Consider the following 17102-nt stretch of genomic DNA (forward strand, 5'->3'; position numbering starts at 1 on the left):
TTATGTTTCCTTACTTTTTCAAAGTCACTGTGCATTTGCAATATGTTTTTTCACTATAGAATCATATTGCAAATGCACGTGCAACTGGTCACCTAAAAATCAAAATAAAATGTTTATGTTTCCTTACTTTTTCAAAGTCACTGTGCATTTGCAATATGTTTTTTCACTATAGAATCATATTGCAAATGCACGTGCATCTGGTCACCCCCCAAAACATTTTTTAGATTTTTTTTGTTTATGTTTCCTTACTTTTTCAAAGTCACTGTGCATTTGCAATATGTTTTTTCACTATAGAATCATATTGCAAATGCGCGTGCAACTGGTAACCGGGGAAAAAAAAATGATGATTTCATTATGTCCATTTGTTTATGTTTCCTTACTTTTTCCAAGTCACTGTGCATTTGCAATATGTTTTTTCACTATAGAATCATATTGCAAATGCGCGTGCAACTGGTCACCTAAATTTTTTTTAAAAATGTTTATGTTTCCTTACTTTTTCAAAGTCACTGTGCATTTGCAATATGTTTCAATGGGCAGGTACCATCACGAATTTGTCATGCTATAAAAATCCTGCAGGAATGTGAAATTGACTGGCCCGATGAACTCGGGATGGCTTTGCAGTGATTCTGGTTCATCTCAATCGCTCGTTAGGGTAGATTTCAGAATGTCGCTTTTGGTGATGGTACCTCACTGTTTAAACATATTGCAAATGTACAAAAGTCAACTAGCAAGTCAGTGTCCATCAGTCAATTAGATGTCATTATGACACCAAACTGATACAAACTGACACCAAACCCACTTTTTCCAACTCGTTTAGTAGCCAACTATTACATACTTCAGAGCTGGCCCAAAATTCACAACGCCTTGGGTTCAAACCATAAAAAAACCATAAAACACGTAGTTACGTTCTAGCTGCGGGTCCATTTCTTATGTTATGTGTTGGCCTAGCTGAGGCGACCCCGAATCCCAAGTTTCGGCTCGATAGGTCATTTGGTGTCCGAGAAAAACCCTAATTGGTGCTGAAAATCCACTATTTTCCATGACTTGCTACGGGGTCCTTGAACGAGCTATCGGACAGAAACGTCGGGGTCCGTCTCTATGGGCCGAGCCGGTTTCAATGCACCTAGCCTTGCGTCTCTGAGACTTTTCTAAACGTCGTCATTTTCGTAATGGTCAAAATGAATTGAAGGTATTGCAAATGTACGAGGCTGTTTCTCGGTCCGAGAACCGTCTAGAGCCACGTAACTCACCACGCACCATCGACCGGAGGTCTAGAACAGGTTTCTAAAGTTTCGGAACTCTAGGTCCGACGGTTCTTTTTTAGCTCCAACAAAGCTAACTATTGCAGCCACTGTCTGTCTCTACGCACCCCAATACGTCCCTCCTTCCAACTTGTGTTTTAGTGTGATTTTTTTTTCCTTTGAATTTTTTGGGGAAAAATGACTGATTTACAGTTCATGGGGGTTGCCTAATCACATATATGAAGTTTTGGACAGATCTGACTTTTTTAACCCTTCGAAACAGCCCCTGAGACACCAATTATGGCACTTCCGGTTGGCACAGGAAGCTACAAATCAACACATATCCTCATTGGGGTATGCTGTTACATAATCCTGAGTTTTAAGTCCTTACGTTAAGAATTGACTGATTTACACAGGGTTGAATGCACTATGTCCATCAAACTGCAGGCAGGGTATGGGTACCACTTCCGGTTGGTCCAGGAAGCTCAGAATCAACACAGGTAGACCTCATAGTGGCCTGATGGACCGGTACCGAAGACAGGTTCATACGGCATTCATAACCCATATAGACTTCAGGTTGAAATTAGGGGTGCAGGCAATGTATTCCTATGGGGAGAGATGACACTGCATTCTGTGAGATCAAAAAACACTGTTTTACTGTGAAGGGTTAACGCCACACGGTCAAGCTTAGGCTTGCACGGATCGGGGGGACCTTAGGAACATTCCTGTGGTGGAATTTTTCTTCTCACCCTAACGGTTCTCTCACTCTCACCCAAAATCAAATGACGTTGTGGGGCAGGCTTCATTTTGGGCCTACTATTCTAATGGTCGCTGCGCCTAGACCGAGCGAGCTACGGTCAAGCGGGATAGCTCGTTGAACTCAGCACAGTCTGGAGACTATGGTAATGCCATTTCCTGCTCTCTGTGTCTTTAAGCACCGCACTTTATCACTCCATCCTTCCTGTGTGTGTGTGAGGGAGCTTTATTTGACATCTGTTGGGAGAAATGACTGATTTAAAGTTCAGAAGGGTTACCTAGTCACACATATGCAATTTTGGAGAGATCAGACTTTTTTAACCCCTCGAAACAGCCCCTGAGACACCAATTATGGCACTTCCGGTTGGCACAGGAAGCTATAAGTCAACACATATCTTGATTGACATAGCCACTTACAGAATCCTGAGTTTTAAGTCTTTACGTTAAGAATTGACTGATCTACACAGGGTTGAATGCACTATGTCTATCAAACTGCAGGCAGGGTATGGGTAAACACTTTTAGGGGCATTTTAACCACTTCCGGTTGCTTCAGGAAGCTTAGATTCGACACAGGTAGACCTCATAGTGGTCTGATGGACTGTCATAGAAGACAGGTTCATAAGGCATTCATAACCCACATAGGCTTCAGGTTGAATTTAGAGGTGCAGGCAATGTATTCCTATGGGGAGAGAAGTCAAAGCAAGCTGTTTCAAGTAAACACCTTCTTTTTACTGTGAAGGGTTAATGCCACACGGTCAAGCTTAGGCTTGCACGGTTCGGGAGGACCTCAGGAACGTACCTGAGGTCGAATTGTGCTTCTCACCCTAACGGTTCTCTCACTGCCACCCAAAATCAAATGACATTGTGGGGCAGGCTTCATTTTGGGCCTTCTTTTTTTCAAGTTTGCTGCACTCAGAACGAGCTACGGTCAAGCGGGGCGTCTCGTTGAACTCGTCACAGTCTGGAGACTATGGGGATGTCATTTTTTGTGTTGATTTCAGAATGACATTTTGGTGATGGTCCCTCTCCGTTTAAACATATTGCAAATGCACAAAAGTCAACTAGCAAGTCAGTGTCCATCAGTCAATTAGATGTCATTATGACACCAAACGGATATCAATGGACACCAAACCCACTTTTTCCTACTCATTTAGTAGCCAACTATCACATATGTCAGAGCAGGCCCATAATTCACAGCGCCTTCAGTTTAAAACATAATAAAAAGGTAAAACACATAGTTACGTTCTAGCTGCGGGTCCAGTTCGGACATCATGTGAAGTCCTATGTGAGGCGACCCCGAATCCCGAGTTTCGGCTCGATAGGTCATTTGGTGTCCGAGAAAAACCCTAATTGGTGCTGAAAATCCACTATTTTCCATGCCTTGCTACGGGGTCCTTGAACGAGCTATCGGACAGAAACGTTGGGGTCCGTCTCTATGGGCCGAGCCGGTTTCAATGCACCTAGCCTTGCGTCTCTGAGACTTTTCTAAACGTCGTCATTTTTGTAATGGTCAAAATGAATTGAAGGTATTGCAAATGTACGAAGCTGTTTCTCGGTCCGAGAACCGTCTAGAGCCACGTAACTCACCACGCACCATCGACCGGAGGTCTAGAACAGGTTTCTAAAGTTTCGGAACTCTAGGTCCGACGGTTCTTTTTTAGCTCCAACAAAGCTAACTATTGCAGCCACTGTCTGTCTCTACGCACCCCAATACGTCCCTCCATCCAACTTGTGTTTTAGTGTGATTTTTTTTTCCTTTGATTTTTTTTGGGAAAAATGACTGATTTACAGTTCATGGGGGTTGCCTAATCACACATATGAAGTTTTGGAAAGATCAGACTTTTTTAACCCCTCGAAACAGCCCCTGAGACACCAGTTATGGCACTTCCGGTTGGCACAGGAAGCTATAAATCACCACATATCCTCATTGGGGTATGCTGTTACAGAATCCTGAGTTTTAAGTCCTTACGTTAAGAACTGACTGATTTACACAGGGTTGAATGCACTATGTATGTCAAACTGCAGGCAGGGTATGGGTAAACACTTTTAGGGGCATTTTAACCACTTCCGGTTGGTCCAGGAAGCTTAGAATCAACACAGGTAGACCTCATAGTGGCCTGATGGACTGGTACCGAAGACAGGTTCATACGGCATTCATAACCCATATAGACTTCAGGTTGAAATTAGGGGTGCAGGCAATGTATTCCTATGGGGAGAGATGACACTGCATTCTGTGAGATCAAAAAACACTGTTTTACTGTTAAGGGTTAATGCCACACGGTCAAGGTTAGGCTTGCACGGATCGGGAGGACCTTAGGAACATTCATGTGGTGTAATTTTTCTTCTCACCTAAACGGTTCTCTCACTGTCAATCAAAAGCAAATGACATTGTGGGGCAGGCTTCATTTTGGGCCTACTTTTCTAATGGTCGTTGCGCTTAGACCGAGCGAGCTACGGTCAAGCGGGATAGCTCGTTGAACTCAGCACAGTCTGGAGACTATGGTGATGCCATTTTTTGTGTTGATTTCAGAATGCCATTTTGGTGATGGTCCCTCTCTGTTTAAACATATTGCAAATGCACAAAAGTCAACTAGCAAGTCAGTGTCCATCAGTCAATTAGATGTCATTATGACACCAAACCCACTTTTTCCTACTCATTTAGAAGCCAACTATCACATATGTCAGAGCAGTCCCATAATTCACAGCGCCTTTAGTTTAAAACATAATAAAAAGGTAAAACACATAGTTACGTTCTAGCTGCGGGTCCAGTTCGGACATTATGTGAAGTCCTATGTGAGGCGACCCCGAATCCCGAGTTTCGGCTCGATAGGTCATTTGGCGTCCGAGAAAAACCCTAATTGGTGCTGAAAATCCACTATTTTCCATGCCTTCCTACGGGGTCCTTGAACGAGCTATCGGACAGAAACGTCGGGGTCCGTCTCTATGGGCCGAGCCGGTTTCAATGCACCTAGCCTTGCGTCTCTGAGACTTTTCTAAACGTCGTCATTTTCGTAATGGTCAAAATGAATTGAAGGTATTGCAAATGTACGAGGCTGTTTCTCGGTCCGAGAACCGTCTAGAGCCACATAACTCACCACGCACCATCGACCGGAGGTCTAGAACAGGTTTCTAAAGTTTCGGAACTCTAGGTCTGACGGTTCTTTTTTAGCTCCAACAAAGCTAACTATTGCAGCCACTGTCTGTCTCTACGCACCCCAATACGTCCCTCCATTCAAGTTGTGTTTTAGTGTGATTTTTTTTTCCTTTGATTTTTTTTGGGAAAAATGACTGATTTACAGTTCATGGGGGTTGCCTAATCACATATATGAAGTTTTGGACAGATCTGACTTTTTTAACCCTTCGAAACAGCCCCTGAGACACCATTTAAGGCACTTCCGGTTGGCACAGGAAGCTATAATTCACCACATATCCTCATTGGGGTATGCTTTTACAGAATCCTGAGTTTTAAGTCTTTACGTTAAGAACTGAGTTATTTACGGAGGGTTTAGTATGTGTGTGTTATTTCAGAAAATCATAGAAAATCACAGAAATCTCGCAGAGCTCCGCAGCACACTTTAAAAAGATTCGTATGAACACCCTGCAACTGGATCTGTAACCGTTGAAAAAAAAAAACGCCTATTTGTGACCATCACCAAGATGTCATTGTTCCGTTTCTCTTAAATGACGATAGATAAATGGCTGTTTTTTTTTTATTGACACCGGAGGCTCCTTGACTTTGACCTGAAGTGGAAAAATAATTTCTCTATTTCCATTTAGGACCTTTAATCCCAGAAAAACGGCCATAACTCAAAAACCGTCGAGGCCTAGACGCCATCTTGTTCGGGGCCAACTGCCCATTATGCCAAACCTACGCTCACCGAGTTTCGGCTTCGAAATATTTTCAGTTTTCGAGATAAGGCCCCGTCGTGATTCGTGATGTTTTGCCAAATTGCCATATGATTCCGTATGCCCTCTTGTGGGAAATTCCGGAACAGCGGAAAAACGGTCAAAAACTTGTTTATTTTATAAAACGGAAACCGAATGTCCGACAAAGTTCATTTGATGACTTCCCGGTAGGTCTGGCCCTACCGCACGGCCCGACGCCGACCGCGAATTTTACAAACGATTTCGGACGTCTAGTAAGGGACCGTACATTTGCAATATGGACTTTTTCACTGATCATACACGAAATGCCAAAATGTTCCCTTAAGGTATGAAAGGGTGCTTGGCAAGGAACAGGTTAAGGACTACACCAAGCCTAGCGAGTACACAGGAAAGTCAAGTAAGAGAATGAACATTTACATCAGTTGCATTAATTACATCCCATTAACACTTCTCTGCTTTTTATTTTTTTTATTTCATAGGGGAACTCCTCGGAGTGGAGTACCTGTACTCGCAGACTGGCAGAGTGCTGCAGGATGTCAGCGGGGACCCTGACCTTCCGGAAGAGGCAGCCGCTGTCGAGCAGCTCGACGAGGAGGACGAGGGCTTTCAGGAGGAGGATGTAGACCAGACAGTCCACATCCCTCATGTCCCTCGTATGAGCGCCCCGTCCTCCAGCTCGGCGGCACCTCTGTCAGGGGAACCCGCTGACGCACCCAGGTCTGGGCCATCCAGTCCCACCGCCCCTGAAGACGGAAGCTCTCCTGAGGCCCCTGGTCGACACAGTTCTCCTCACCCTGACCACTCCTCTGATTCAGAGGTAATTATACTTGACCTTTTGTGTTGGTAAAAAAAATACATGCTATTGCAACAATTCAGAGACTGGCGGATTAATACTTTTCTGTGGTTGATCATTGTTTATTGCAAGCATCCTTAACCTTAGCAGCGAAAGGGTGCTTGGCAAGGAACAGGTTAAGGACTACACCAAGCCTAGTGAGTACACAGGTAAGTCAAGTAAGAGAATGAACATTTACATCAGTTGCATTAATTACATCCCATTAACACTTCTCTACTCTGCTTTTTATTTTTTTTATTTCATAGGGGAACTCCTCGGAGTGGAGTACCTGTACTCGCAGACTGGCAGAGTGCTGCAGGATGTCAGCGGGGACCCTGACCTTCCGGAAGAGGCAGCCGCTGTCGAGCAGCTCGACGAGGAGGACGAGGGCTTTCAGGAGGAGGATGTAGACCAGACAGTCCACATCCCTCATGTCCCTCCCCTCGTATGAGCGCCCCGTCCTCCAGCTCGGCGGCACCTCTGTCAGGGGAACCCGCTGACGCACCCAGGTCTGGGCCATCCAGTCCCACCGCCCCTGAAGACGGAAGCTCTCCTGAGGCCCCTGGTCGACACAGTTCTCCTCACCCTGACCACTCCTCTGATTCAGAGGTAATTATACTTGACCTTTTGTGTTGGTAAAAAAAAGACATGCTATTGCAACAATTCAGAGACTGGCGGATTAATACTTTTCTGTGGTTGATCATTGTTTATTGCAAGCATCCTTAACCTTAGCAGCGAAAGGGTGCTTGGCAAGGAACAGGTTAAGGACTACACCAAGCCTAGTGAGTACACAGGTAAGTCAAGTAAGAGAATGAACATTTACATCAGTTGCATTAATTACATCCCATTAACACTTCTCTACTCTGCTTTTTATTTTTTTGATTTCATAGGGGAACTCCTCGGAGTGGAGTACCTGTACTCGCAGACTGGCAGAGTGCTGCAGGATGTCAGCGGGGACCCTGACCTTCCGGAAGAGGCAGCCGCTGTCGAGCAGCTCGACGAGGGCTTTCAGGAGGAGGATGTAGACCAGACAGTCCACATCCCTCATGTCCCTCGTATGAGCGCCCCGTCCTCCAGCTCGGCGGCACCTCTGTCAGGGGAACCCGCTGACGCACCCAGGTCTGGGCCATCCAGTCCCACCGCCCCTGAAGACGGAAGCTCTCCTGAGGCCCCTGGTCGACACAGTTCTCCTCACCCTGACCACTCCTCTGATTCAGAGGTAATTATACTTGACCTTTTGTGTTGGTAAAAAAAATACATGCTATTGCAACAATTCAGAGACTGGCGGATTAATACTTTTCTGTGGTTGATCATTGTTTATTGCAAGCATCCTTAACCTTAGCAGCGAAAGGGTGCTTGGCAAGGAACAGGTTAAGGACTACACCAAGCCTAGCGAGTACACAGGTAAGTCAAGTAAGAGAATGAACATTTACATCAGTTGCATTAATTACATCCCATTAACACTTCTCTACTCTGCTTTTTATTTTTTTTATTTCATAGGGGAACTCCTCGGAGTGGAGTACCTGTACTCGCAGACTGGCAGAGTGCTGCAGGATGTCAGCGGGGACCCTGACCTTCCGGAAGAGGCAGCCGCTGTCAAGCAGCTCTTCTTACACCGGCCGCATTCCAGGTACTCAGTGGCCATGAGATACCAGCGGTCGATGTCCAAGACCCTCCGGATGGTCTTGTAGAGCCCAGCCTTGCACAGTGTGCCTCTGCACCCAGACTGGGGACATGCCAGCTTGTATGCCCATATACGTACGGGCATCCAAAGGAACAGCTGACATGCGAAGAAGGGGTCGGGGGATGCGGGTGGCTGATTGTAGATCGGCCGTGGTTGGGGAGGGTTGGTCAGTGACCAGGTCGACCTCCCAAAGCTGGTCACCAGGGTGACCAGGTCAGTGGTGAGTGTCGACCTCCCAAAGCTGTTCCTGGTGAACAGCGTGCGGCCGATCCACCGCTGCTGCTCCTTGGTGAGAGATGAACGCCAACTCTCTGGAAGCAGCAGCTGAGTGAGAGGAGAGAGTGATGGGGGAGAAGGGATGGTAATGTTTCAGAGAAACGGACAGGGAGAGAGTATGCAGGAGACAAGACAACTGTGTCCAATGTTTAATATCTTAACAATGTGGAGTAATTATAGTTGATGAATTTACCTCAGCACTTTCTGAGGCGGGCCTTGGAGGCAGGAAGGACTGCCGGGGCAAATCCTCCTCTTCGCTCATGCCCTAGTAGGGCAGGAGCAGGGGCCGGGTCAGGAACCGGGGCTCGGTCATTTGGAGGCAGAGGCCGAGGGAGCGATGGGTGGAGCTGTAGGGATACGGCTTTTGCAGTGACACAGAAATAAATAGGTTAAATGAATGAATAAATGCTTCCATGAATGAACAGAGAAAGTTAATAGCACAATTCCAACATGCCCAGATGAATATCAATCAGTGATAGGATGTAACAAAATAATTAAATGAGTGTTGGTCAAGTTTGAGTGTAAAACTTACATGAAATTAGTGATTAAAATGGAAAATAGAAAGTCATGATTACGTGACATACAGGATGACAGCTACATGCAGGATGACAGCCACAACATGCAGGATGACAGCCACAACATGCAGGATGACAGCCACAACATGCAGGATGACAGCCACAACATACAGGATGACAGCCACAACATACAGGATGACAGCCACAACATACAGGATGACAGCCACAACATACAGGATGACAGCTACAGTGGCAAGGTAAGATATTTAATAGTGCATACATGCAGTGACTCTCCTCTAAAACCCAGATGACTCTTACCAATACATTTCCTTGGGCTGATGATAGGGAAAAATATTTAAAACACTAATACATGTCAGCAAAAACTTGAACTGAATAATTATCAAATGTCCTATGTCAATTAATAGTGATGTAAAAACATACATGTGTCTATGTCAGCAGCTGCTTTGACCAGCTCTGCGTCTGATATATCTGTTGGTGGCAGTGCTGGTCGAGGGAAAGACACCCCTATATCACGTGGAGAGAGAAAGGATTGTGAGCTACACAGCTTATCGAAACATTTTTATTTTTATCTTACATGTGAAACTAGACACTCACCTTGAACTGCAGGCTGAGAAGCAATGAGTTTCTTCATCTTCGCCTGCAGTTCACCTGGGGCGAGAGAGCGCCTTGAAAGGAACGCAGAGATCGCAGGACCAAGAGGCCTTTGAAAACAAAACAGCAAATATGTCACCATTTCCAACTGTGTGGAACAAGTAGAATTATATTTTCCTTTAAGATATGTAACACTTACGTAAGCCGCACTGTTGGGCCGGGTGTTACTGGCGGGGATGGTGCTGGCTGCGGCGGGCAGCTACCCCCTCCTGGTCTCTGTGCTGAATGTAATCAATCAAGGCGGCCATCGCACTCCCAGGATAACGGGGTGTCTAACTGGAGCAGTTACACCAACTTCGGAGGACACAAATCACTGGAAACAACTAAAAAAAAAAATTTTACGGACCCGTATCTCCCATTCCCCAAGTGGACGAAAACACGGCAAAAATCTACCGCATACACAGGATCCCAAATGGACAAAAACGCGATGGTAGCGGGACAAAGTAGTAAGCCACCACAAGACCTCAAACTTCACAATTCACACTATACTACAGTTCTCCTCACCCTGACCACTCCTCTGATTCAGAGGTAATTAATTATACTTGACCTTTTGTGTCGGTAAAAAAAATACATGCTATTGCAACAATTCAGAGACTGGCGGATTAATACCCAGAACCAGACCAGAACCAGAGCCAGAACCAAGACCAAAAAAACAGAAATAGACCCAAGACCCAAAACCAGACCCAAGACCAGAACCAGAACCAAGAACCAGAACCAAGACCCAGAACCAAGACCAGAACTAAGACCAGAACCAGATCCAAGACAGACCCAAGACCCAGAACCAGACCAGAACCAAGACCCAGAACCAGACCAGAACCAGAACCAAGACCAGAACCAGATCCAGAACCAGATCCAGAACCAAGACCAGAACCAGAACCAAGACCCAGATCCAAGACCAGAACCAAGACCAGACCCAAAAATAGAACCAAGACCCAGAACCAAGACCCAGAACCAGATCCAAGACCAGAACCAAGATCCAGAACCAAGACCAGAACCAAGACCAGAACCAAGACCAGAACCAGAACCAGATCCAGAACCAAGACCCAGAACCAGAATCAAGACCAGAACCAGAATCAAGACCAGAACCAAGACCCAGAACCAGACCCAGAACCAAGACCAGAACCAAGACCCAGAACCAAGACCAGAACAAAGACCCAGAACCAAACCAGAACCAGAACCAAGACCCAGACCCAGAACCAGATCCAAGACCAGAATCAGAACCAAGACCCAGAACCAGAACCAGAATCAAGACCAGAACCAGAACCAAGACCCAGACCCAGACCCAGAACCAGACCCAGAACCAAGACCAGAACCAAGACTAGAACCAAGACCCAAGACCCAGAACCAAAACCAGAACCAGAACCAAGACCCAGAACCAAGACCAAGACCCAGAACCAAGACCCAGAACCAAGACCCAGAACCAAGACCCAGAACCAAGACCAGAACCAAGACCAGAACCAGAACCAAGACCAGAACCAGAACCAGATCCAAGACTAGAACCAAGACCAGAACCAAGACCCAGAACCAAAACTAGACCCAGAACAAAGACCCAGAACCAAGACCAGAACCAAGACCAGAACCAAGACCAGACCCAGAACCAAGACCCAGACCAAAAGGTTCTGGTTCTGGTCTTGGATCTGGTTCTGGTCTTGGATCTGGTTCTGGTCTTGGTTCTGGGTCTGGTTCTTGGTTCTGGTTCTGGGTCTTGGTTCTGGTCTTGGTTCTGTTTCTTGTCTTGGTCCTGGGTCTTGGATCTGGTTCTGGGTCTGGTTCTGGTCTGGTTCTGAACCAGAACCAAGACCAGAACCAGATCCAAGACTAGAACCAAGACCAGAAACAGAACCAAGACCCAGAACCAAAACTAGACCCAGAACAAAGACCCAGAACCAAGACCCAGACCCAGAACCAAGACCCAGAACCAAGACCAGAACCAGACCCAGAACCAAGACCAGAACCAAGACCAGAACCAAGACCCAAGACCCAGAACCAGAACCAAGACCCAGAACCAGAACCAAGACCAGACCCAGAACCAAGACCCAGAACCAAGACCCAGAACCAAGACCCAGAACCAAGACCCAGAACCAAGACCCAGAACCAGATCCAAGACCAGAACCAGAACCAGATCCAAGACTAGAACCAAGACCAGAACCAGAACCAAGACCCAGAACCAAAACTAGACCCAGAACCAAAACTAGACCCAGAACCAAGACCAGAACCAAGACCAGAACCAGAACCAAGACCAGAACCAAGACCAGAACCAAGACCAGAACCAGCGCCAGACCCAGAACCAAGACCCAGAACCAAGACCCAGAACCAAGACCAGAACCAAGACCAGAACCAAGACCAGAACCAAGACCAGACCCAGAACCAAGACCCAGAACCAAGACCAGAACCAGAACCAAGACCAGAACCAGACCCAAGACCCAGAACCAAGACCCAGAACCAAGACCAAGACCAGAACCAGATCCAAGACCCAGATCCAAGATCAGAACCAGAACCAAGACCAGAACTAGATCCAAGACCAGAACCAAGACCAGAACCAGAACCAAGACCAGAACCAGAACAAAGACCCAGAACCAGAACCAAGACCCAGAACCAAGACCAGAACCAGAAACAGACCCAGAACCAAGACCAGAACCAAGACCAGAACCAACGCCAGACCCAGAACCAAGACCCAGAACCAAGACCCAGAACCAAGACCAGAACCAAGACCCAGAACCAAGACCAGAACCAGAACCAAGACCAGAACCAAGACCCAGAACCAGAACCCAGAGCCAGAGCAGAACCAAGACCCAGAACCAAGACCAGAACCAGAACCAAGACCCAGAACCAAGACCCAGAACCAGAACCAAGACCAGAACCAAGACCAGAACCAGAGCCAGAACCAAGAACCAGAACCAGAACCAAGACCAGAACCAAGACCAGACCCAGAACCAAGACCCAGAACCAGATCCAAGACCAGAACCAGAACCAGATCCAAGACCCAGAACCAAGACCCAGAACCAAGACCAGAACCAGAACCCGAACAAGAGCCATAACCAAGACCCAGAACCAGAACCAAGACCAGAACCAGAACCAGACCAGAACCAGAACCAGAACCAAGACCAGAACCCAGAACCAGACCCAGAACCCAGAACCAGAACCAGAACGAAGACCCAGAACCAGAACCAAGACCAGAACCAAGACCAGAACCAAGACCAGAACCAAGACCCAGAACCAAAATGTTCTGGTTCTGGTCTTGGATCTGGTTCTGGTTCTGGTCTTGGTTCTGGTTCTGGTCTTGGATCTGGTTCTGGTCTTGGTTCTGGGTCTGGTTCTTGGTCTTGGTTCTGGTTCTGGTCTTGGTTCTGTTTCTTGTCTTGGTTCTGGGTCTTGGATCTGGTTCTGGGTCTGGTTCTGGTCTTGGCTCTGGATCTGGTCTTGGATCTGGTTCTGGTTCTGGTCTTGGATCTGGTTCTGGGTCTGGTTCTGGTCTTGGTTCTGGGTCTGGTTCTGGGTCTTGGGTCTGGTCTTGGTTCTGAGTCTGTTTCTGGTCTTGGTTCTGGTTCTGGGTCTGGTTCTGGGTCTTGGTTCTGGTTATGAGTCTGGTTCTGGCTCTGGTTATTGGTTCTGGTCTTGGTTCTGGTTTTGGTTCTGGTCTTGATTCTGGGTCTGTTTCTGGTCTTGGTTCTGGTTCTGGTCTTGGTTCTGGGTCTTGGTTCTGGTTCTGGTCTTGGTTCTGGGTCTTGGTTCTGGGTCTTGGTTCTGGGTTCTGGGTCTGGTCTTGGATCTGGTTCTGGGTCTTGGTTCTGGTCTTGGTTCTGGTCTTGGTTCTGGTTCTGGTCTTGGTTCTGGGTCTTGGGTCTGGTCTTGGTTCTGGTCTGGTTCTGGTTCTGGGTCTTGGTTCTGGTTCTGGGTCTTGGTTCTGGTCTTGGTTCTGGTTCTGGTCTTGGTTCTGGTTCTGGTCTTGGTTCTGGTCTTGGTTCTGGTCTGGTTCTGGTTGTGGTTCTGGTCTTGGTTCTGGTTGTGGTCTTGGTTCTGGTCTTGGTTCTGGTTGTGGTTCTGGGTCTTGGTTCTGGGTCTTGGTTCTGGTTCTGGTCTTGGTTCTGGGTCTTGGTTCTGGGTCTATTTCTGGTTTTGGTTCTGGTTCTGGTCTTGGCTCTGGTTCTGGTCTTGGTTCTGTTATGGGTCTGGTTCTGGCTCTGGGTCTTTGTTCTGCTTGTGGTCTTGGTTCTGGTTGTGGTCTTGGTTCTGGTTGTGGGTCTTGGTTCTGGTTTTGGTTCTGGTTCTGGTCTTGGATCTGGGTCTATTTCTGGTTTTGGTTCTGGTTCTGGGTCTTGGTTCTGGGTCTTGATTCTGGTTCTGGTCTTGGTTCTGGGCCTGGTTCTGGGTCTTGGTTCTGGTCTTGGTTCTGGTCTTGGTTCTGGTCTTGGTTCTTGGTTCTGCTCTGGGTCTTGGTTCTGGTATTGGTTCTGGTCTTGGATCTGGTTCTGGATCTGGTTCTGGTCTTGGTTCTGGTCTTGGTTCTGGTTCTGGTCTTGGTTCTGGGTCTTGGGTCTTGTTCTGGCGCTGGTTCTGGTTTTGGTCTTGGTTCTGGTTCTGGTCTTGGTTCTGGTCCTGGTCTTGGTTCTGGTCTTGGTTTTGGCTCTGGGTCTGGGTCTTGGTTCTGGTCTTGGTTCTGGTTGTGGTTCTGGGTCTTGGTTCTGGGTCTGGGTCTTGGTCCTGGTCCTGGTCTTGGTTCTGGTTCTGGTCCTGGTCTTGGTTCTGGTCTTGGTTTTGGCTCTGGGTCTGGGTCTTGGTTCTGGTCCTGGTTCTGGTCTTGGTTTTGGCTCTGGGTCTGGGTCTTGGTTCTGGTCTTGGTTCTGGGTCTTGGTTCTGGTTCTGGGTCTTGGTTCTGGTCTTGGTTCTGGTTATGGGTCTGGTTCTGGCTCTGGTTCTTGGTTCTGGGTCTGGTTCTGGTCTTGGTTCTGGTCTTGGTCTTGGTTCTGGGTCTTGGTTCTGGTCTTGGTCTTGGTTCTTGGTCTTGGTTCTGGTCTTGGTTCTGGTCTTGGTTCTGGTTCTAGGTCTTGGTTGTGGTTCTGGGTCTTGGTTCTGCTTCTGGTCTTGGGTCTGGTTCTGGTCTTTGTTCTTGGTCTTGGTTCTGGTCTTGGTTCTGGTCTTGGTTCTGGGTCTGGTTCTGGTTTGGTTCTGGTCTTGGGTCTGGTTCTGGTTCTGGTCTTGGTTCTGGGTCTGTTTCTGGTCTTGGTTCTGGTCTTGGTTCTGGGTCTTGGTTCTGGTCTTGGTTCTGGTCTTGGTTCTGGGTCTTGGTTCTGGTTCTGGCGCTGGTTCTCGTCTTGGTTCTGGGTCTTGGTTCTGCTCTGGCTCTGGGTTCTGGTTCTGGGTCTTGGTTCTGGTCTTGGTTCTGGTTCTGGTCTTGGTTCTGGGTCTTGGTTCTGGGTCGTGGTTCTGGTCTTGGTTCTGGTTCTGGTCTTGGTTCTGGTCTTGGTTCTGGGTCTTGGTTCTGGTTCTGGGTCTGGTTTTGGTCTTGGCTCTGGATCTGGTCTTGGATCTGGGTCTGGTTCTGGTCTTGGTTCTGGGTCTGGTTCTGGGTCTTGGGTCTGGTCTTGGTTCTGGGTCTGTTTCTGGTCTTGGTTCTGGTCTTGGATCTGGTTCTGGTTCTGGTCTTGGTTCTGGGTCAGGTTCTGGTCTGGTTCTGTTTCTGGTTTTGTTCTTGGTTCTGGGTCTTGATTCTGGTTCTGGGTCTGGGTCTGGGTCTTGGTTCTGGTCTGGTTCTTGGTTCTGGTTCTGGTTTGGTTCTGGTCTTGGTTCTGGGTCTTGGTTCTGGTTCTGGTCTTGGTTCTGGTCTGGTTCTGGGTCTTGGGTCTGGTTCTGATTCTGGTTCTGGGTCTTGGTTCTGGTTATGGGTCTGGTTCTGGCTCTGGTTATTGGTTCTGGTCTTGGTTCTGGTCTTGATTCTGGGTCTGTTTCTGGTCTTGGTTCTGGGTCTTGGTTCTGGTTCTGGTCTTGGTTCTGGGTCTTGGTTCTGGGTCTTGGTTCTGGGTCTTGGTTCTGGGTCTGGTCTTGGTTCTGGTTCTGTTCTTGGTTCTGGTCTTGGTTCTGGTTCTGGGTCTTGGGTCTGGTCTTGGTTCTGGGTCTTGGTTCTGGTTCTGGTCTTGGTCTTGGTTCTGGGTCTTGGTTCTGGTTCTGGGTCTGGTTCTGGTCTTGGCTCTGGATCTGGTCTTGGATCTGGGTCTGGTTCTGGTCTTGGTTCTGGGTCTGGTTCTGGGTCTTGGGTCTGGTCTTGGTTCTGGGTCTGTTTCTGGTCTTGGTTCTGGTCTTGGATCTGGTTCTGGGTCTTGGTTCTGGTCTTGGTTCTGGGTCAGGTTCTGGTCTTGGTTCTGGTCTGGTTCTGTTTCTGGTTTTGGTCTTGGTTCTGGGTCTTGAGTCTGGTTCTGGGTCTTGGTCTGGGTCTTGGTTCTGGTTTGGTTCTGGTCTTGGTTCTGGTTCTTGGTTCTGGTTCTGGTTTGGTTCTGGTCTTGGTTCTGGGTCTTGGTTCTGGTCTTGGTTCTGGTCTGGTTCTGGGTCTTGGGTCTGGTTCTGGGTCTTGGTTCTGGTCTTGGTTCTGGTTCTGGTTCTGGGTCAATTTATTTTTTTTTGGTCTTGGTTCTGGCTCTGGTTCTGGGTCTTGGTTCTGGTCTGGTTCTGGGTCATGGTTCTGGGTCTGGTTCTGATTCTGGTTCTGGGTCTTGGTTCTGGTCTTGGTTCTGGGTCTGGTTCTGATTCTGGTTCTGGGTCTTGGTTCTGGTTATGGGTCTGGTTCTGGCTCTGGTTATTGGTTCTGGTCTTGGTTCTGGTTCTGGTCTTGATTCTGGGCTGTTTCTGGTCTTGGTTCTGGGTCTTGGTTCTGGTTCTGGTCTTGGTTCTGGGTCTTGGTTCTGGTTCTGGTCTTGGTTCTGGTTCTGGTCTTGGTTCTGGTTCTGGGTCTTGGGTCTGGTCTTGGTTCTGGTCTGGTTCTGGTTCTTGTTCTGGTTGTGGTTCTGGTCTTGGTTCTGGTTGTGGTCTTGGTTCTGATTCTGGTTCTGGTCTTTGTTCTGGTTCTGGTCTTGTTTCTGGTCTTGGTTCTGGTTCTGGGTCTTGGGTCTGGTCTTGGTTCTGGTCTGGTTCTTGTTCTGGTTGTGGTTCTGGGTCTTGGTTCTGGGTCTTGGTTCTGGTTCTGGTCTTGGTTGTGGTTCTGGGTCTTGGTTCTGGGTCTTGGTTCTGGTCTTGGTTCTGGTTCTGGGTCT

This window comes from Oncorhynchus clarkii, chromosome 20, assembly GCF_045791955.1.
Source record: "Oncorhynchus clarkii lewisi isolate Uvic-CL-2024 chromosome 20, UVic_Ocla_1.0, whole genome shotgun sequence".
Classification (NCBI taxonomy): Eukaryota; Metazoa; Chordata; class Actinopteri; order Salmoniformes; family Salmonidae; genus Oncorhynchus; species Oncorhynchus clarkii.